The sequence below is a fragment of the Etheostoma spectabile genome, chromosome 20 (assembly GCF_008692095.1).
Source record: "Etheostoma spectabile isolate EspeVRDwgs_2016 chromosome 20, UIUC_Espe_1.0, whole genome shotgun sequence".
NCBI lineage: Eukaryota > Metazoa > Chordata > Actinopteri > Perciformes > Percidae > Etheostoma > Etheostoma spectabile.
The window spans coordinates 14,838,902-14,844,901 of NC_045752.1; the positions used below are offsets into that span (position 1 = coordinate 14,838,902).

Sequence of the window (6,000 nt, forward strand, 5' to 3'; positions counted from 1 at the left end):
GGCACTTCATGAGTCAATAATAAGGAAACATTTTTTTTTAACAGTGTGGGAGTGCACATGAATATACTGTAGTTGAAAAAGCTTAAAAGTTAGATGGGAGATCAATTTCACGCTCGTTCTTGTATGATAAATGTACAGTAGCCAGTTAGCATAGCTTAGCACAACGACTGGAAACGGGGGGAGATAGTTAGCCCAGATCTGCCCAAATATAATAAAACCAACTAACCACCACCAGCACTTCTAAAGCCCACATATTAACATCTCATAGCTTGACTGTTTCATCCATACAAAAACCAAAGTGTAAAAAGGTAATTCAGCAGTTTTACGGGGCATTTAGCTTAGCTGAGAGCAATAACTTCCTAGAGGTTCTACTAGTTGCCTTGGAGGCCAGATTTTGGCCTGCAAAACCCTGACAAATCTACTAAAAGAACTTAACAGAACCCAAGAAAAAAACCGTTATAACATCTCTAAATTGGCAAGAGATAGTCAAAATTATGCACCTTGCAGTTCCATTTTAAGAAGAAATGAGGATTATTTTACAATGTAAGTTATTTTAAATTTGGCATAATTTGGGTACAATTTTTAATTCTGATCTCTCCTTGGCATGCCGTGAGGTTAAGTGCAGTGCTTTTCTGACAAAAGCAAGATCCCAGTAGATGGGGTGCTGATCATCATCGTCTAAAGAGAGATTGCACTCCTTAGCAAAATATAATTTTTTATATAATAGTAAACTTTTTGACATTTCATTTCAGTGCACTGACAGGCTGCCAATACATTTAGACTCAGAGATAGTTGTCACTATGTAACATGGACAACTTTATGTGATGGTTAAGCAATCCCAGATTTGGCAACATCAGGAATAATTTGCATAGGTATGTTGAACATTATGCTAGTGCACATAAAAAGCAGGGGGATGTTGTGCAGGTTTATGAAGTGAAGGCTGATAAACACAGAAACAACAGGAGGCATCGAATGCACAGCATGAAGAGGGAAATCCTCTAAGACAGCTCCCAAACAGTTCGAGAGAGAGAGAGAGAGAGAGAGAGAGAGAGAGAGAGAGAGAGAGAGAGAGAGAGAGAGAGAGAGAGAGAGAGAGAGAGAGAGAGAGAGAGAGAGAGAGAGAGAGAGAGAGTCATACACACACACCTCAAGGTTAGCTGTTACAAAGTCAGCCTTCCTAACAAATCCTCTAGTGAGCATGTCTTTTTATACTGTATCTGCAATGGGCTTGTTAAAATCGTGTGTTCCGCTGCCTGTGTACTGACCCAGCGACTCTCCAGGGGTGATTTTCACTGGACTTAAACGGCATTTTTTGCTTAAACAAGGGTGCAATTTATTTTTGTCAGGCAGTGTGCTTGACCCAAATTAACATTGTGCTGTTATTTGAATGACTATAAAGCATCTCTAATTGTATGTTTGGTAGTCTTAAAAAAGAAAAGAAAAAAAAGCTCTGTAAGCATAGAGCATCTCTTTTACTGTACTGCAGAGATACAGTGAGCAACGGATGGAATTACATTACACAGAATATCATTAAGATCCCTTTCAATTAATGCAAACACCTTTGAGAGCATACAATAATGTGGGCAATGTCAGAAGGGATGAAAGTACTATGATTGAAGAGCTCCAAAGGCAGCAATTAATCAAAGTGACATACAGCTGTTGGATCAATGTACGGAGAACACAACCCAGTCAGATGTAGCTGCTTGAAGGTGATTTTTTTTTTTTTTTTAACATTAATATGCGTTCCACCAGCCTGCCTATGGTCCCCCAGTGGCTAAAATAGTGTTAGGTGTAAACTGAGCCCTGGGTATCCTGCTCTGCCTTTGAGAAAATGAAAGCTCAGATGGGCCGATCTGGAATCTTGCCCCTTATGAAATCATAATCCTCAAAAAGCTACAGACTCAGAAATGGCACCAGGAAAAGAAAGGAAGGAAAGCTCATTGTGGGACTGGCTCTAGTGGCTGTAATTTTAAAACAAGGCTTCATTTTGGGAAAGATACTTCAGATACAGTATTAGGAGGCCACTAAGGTCTATTTAAAGGCATCCAAAGAGCACCATGTCATGGGGCCTTTAAGTTCTTTCACCATCATCAGGACTAAAATCCTCACAGAGATGGGATCTAGTGAGATTCTTTCATCCATCTATAGCGCCACCAAACTATGCCTGCTGATTATGCAGTAATAAATCCATCGAGGCAGACCAGTAACACATCACCTAGTCAACATGCAGGGTGACACATGAATATATGGGGGGTATAAGTGATTTTGGATGGAATTTGACTGTTAGTTATAGTGTGCATGGCAATGAGAGAGAAAATGTGCCATGTCTACTGATTAGTGAGGCGGAGAATAGGCATGCTTCGGGGCATTTCTTTTTCAGCATAATTAATGACAAAAACAGGTTTACTTTTGAATTTCTACCAAGAGAACTTGATGATACAGATCAAACTAGTAACAAAGCTGAAAGTAAGACTGAGGACTGGATAATCAAAGTCTCACATCATAATATTTTAATATATTTTAATTTAACCGATGGCTACTACTGTATGCAAAATGCATGCTTTTTCATAAACTATTCGTTTGCACCTTTTCTTCCCTTTCAAATATATCCGTTTTGACAGCCTAAACAAAAGGCAGAGAATACCTCACTGTCAAACTGTGGACCTGGTCTGACACCTCAGTGTTGCCAGGAGAATCTGTGCCAATGAAGGAAACAAGGTCTGTTCTCGGCCTTTTCACTTTCAGCTACATGTTGCCTTGGACTCGCCAAATGTTCTAGCTGGTCTCGACCGAGTCCAGCACTATATGCTGTTGTTCTAAAGTGACTTCCTCCTTCAAAAACAAAACTATTGATGAAGTGCGCTTGTTCAGTAAACGGGTATTAGATAAACATCCATCTAGAACAGGCATTAAGATTGGTTGCCTGGAATACGCCAGGCTGCATCATATTTGGCCACAGACACAATGTCAGAATTCAGCTGCTATAAATTCTTCAGGACAAGTCTTAAGTTCAAGACTGGAAACCATTTCCATTTTTTTTTTAAGTAAATAAAATGCCCTAATTTGATCCTATATTGTGTAACTGTGCACTTGCTTTTTGATTCTTACAAAGAATAATGTATCATCTTTAAGTAGAAGATATATTGTGTCTCACAACACAAATTATGAACAAGAAAGTTAGTCGTCTTGAAGAGGATTCTTTTTTTCTGTCTCATTTGGACTCGGTCTTGTCTTGGACTCTAATCTCTTTGGACTTGGTCTTGACTCAGTCTCGACTAGTCCTGGCCTTGGACTCGACAAAGGTGGACTTGACTTTGGTCCTGCCTTTAGTCCTTGAACATTCCAGCTGCTTGCAAATGTGCTTATTAACTCAAATTAGAAAAGCTTTACAGACATAACAATCTGGCCGCGCACTCATGAAAATAGAGCCTCCCATGTCCTCTAACCATTGACTTGTAAAGAAAGTATGGACAGCTGATGATCCGGACAACAGACAGGGTGGACATCTGAAACATGATTCATCATTAATAATGTTGAATACAACACCACAGTAAGTTGCAATCAGGCCGTAACCTTCTGTATGTTGAAGATTGTTTTTAATTATTAATGGACTTTGAGAGCGTGTGGAAAGTGTCAATTGTGTTGAGTCTCACATTCAATGTGTGGGCGTTGTCAGCCCTAGTCACTGTCAAGACAGCTTGCTATTGGTTAAAACGGTAAGACTTAGCTCATTACACAAGTTAAACTCAATGCATAGCATTTGCACAGCTCAATTTTGCATTACAATCCACTGGAGTTTATTTCGCCACAACATTTCACATTTTTAAATCCTAGTGTGACCAGACATTTATATGCAGAGACATAACACAAATAAAAACACAATTGGAGAACACAATACAGCAAAAATAATTCAACAAAAAACCCAAACCTTCCCTGACTGTGAGACAACACAACATTATTTGTTTCCATGCTTCACCCTTAGCCTGAACTAACAAACCTACTTATGTTTGAACCATATGAGAAATTGTTGAACACACATTAATTTCAATATGTCATGATCAATAGATTTGAAGATTGTAACTTTTCTTTTACTGTTTTATAACCATTTTTGACAGCAAAATAAGCAACTTAAATGCTAAGGGTCCACAAAATCTGATTCTAACTATTAATTTAAAAAACAATACAAAAACTAAGTAAGAATTCAAGTTCCTTTACTAATTTGCTAACTGAAAAATACTATACACATCACATCTGAATTTAAAAAAAAAAAAGGTATAAAAGGAGCAGTTTACTTTATACTTTTGGCAATAGATTTATGTTTATACAGCAGAGGTCTAGTTCCACACTGTGTGAAAATGTCCTGCATAATCCATGATTTCTTAAAAAACCTGAGTGGCCGTTAAGGTGCCAACCATGCGTCTGGCTGGGGGCCTTTGTTGCGTGCCATTGTGCCGCTTTCTGCCCCCTAAACTCACAACTGTCATCTGTCATCTAGACAAAGCAAAAATCCACTTGTGTTCTGGCAAACGTAGAAGGCAATAATTTCAGTGTTTCAGATCTAAAGCCACAACAACCTTTAGTTGTAGTTTGCAGCGGTGTTCTAAAGTTCAAATTGTTTTTTCATTACACCTTTTGGATGTCACTGATAAAATGAGATATGCATTTTGACCACAGATCATAACAGCACTAGGTTAAATAAAAAAGGAATACAACCGTAAGTCTGAGCATGTTTCTCTGAGATCCTCTTGTCAAAGATTCAGCATTTGACCCCTGTTAACATCCACACCGATCTGATCTGTATTTGTGAATTCTTGTATGGCATCTTTGTCAGCCAAGTTTTATAAAAGCAAACTCTACTGACGTGCTCTCTGCCTCCAGGGCTTCTTATTGACTGCACTCGGCTATTTCTGATTCAGCACTGGGTTGATATGGCTTAGTGTAAATAAACTGAATCCCACTCTAAATCCCATCAATACATTTCTTCAATATTTCACTCTGCACTAATCAGTGAACTGTTGATTGGACATAACATTTGGCAGAATTACTCTTACAGGATTTTCCTAAGAAAGTCTCGAGGCAAAGAGGAAGACTTGGCTGAGGTATGTGAGCAGTGCTCAGACATGGACGTGGACTGGAGAGCAGCTGTTTTACTGTTGGTGGACATAGTGATACAACATGTACTATGTAATACTGTGAATATACAAGTTTCAAACTTCATATCAGATTTTATTTATTTATCATCATTTTACAATCTAAGGTTTTTATGGATCTATCTTCTATAAAATTACAGTGAGTTTTGTGATCATTCAATACTATTTTTATTCAATTTTATACACTTGCTTTTGCTCACTTGTGTGAAATGTTTCGTACTTCTTTGATTTATTTTTTCAACAACTGAATAATTGACTCAAGCAATAGAGACCAGTGTTGCTATTTAGGGCTTAAACACAAGAGAATATATCAGTTTTACAGTAATAGTTTTGTTTTAGAATTCTGTGCAGTAATAAAATGCACTGCTGCACTGACTTAAAAGTGCATCAATTGATCACATCAAATTACGTTTTTCAATGTACCTACAGTATATGGTGTGGTGTGTGTCAGCTTATTTATCCATGGTGATGAGTGTTATTATAACGGTTATTATAAGTATAATTATCATAATTTCTATCATTATGTTATAATGATCCAACATTTGCTTTTAGCCATCATCTCTATTCTATTGTACTGTAATGACATTAGTATAAGTGTAACCACAGTTTGAAGTGGAGCTGCTTTGACTGCTGTAATGGACCACACCCTTTCTACGCCATGGACAGGAGGACAGTCTCCTGTCGAGTATGGCATTTTTCCTGATCATGGGCAGCTGCCTAGGGCTTAAAACTAATGGAGGTGTCCAATAAAAAAGTTTAATAAACATTTCTAATTAACTCAGCAGTGCAGAGTTCCATTATTTATTTATCATTATGTAGCTGCAATTTTTTTAATTGTGCAACTGGAACC

General features: G+C 37.8%; 1 protein-coding gene across 1 annotated transcript in view; it reads right to left on the reverse strand.

Moving 5' to 3' along the window:
• Nucleotides 1-6,000, reverse strand: part of sntg2 (syntrophin, gamma 2) — a 69,420-nt gene that overhangs the window by 22,804 nt on the left and 40,616 nt on the right. The gene's annotated exons all lie outside the window — the stretch shown is intronic.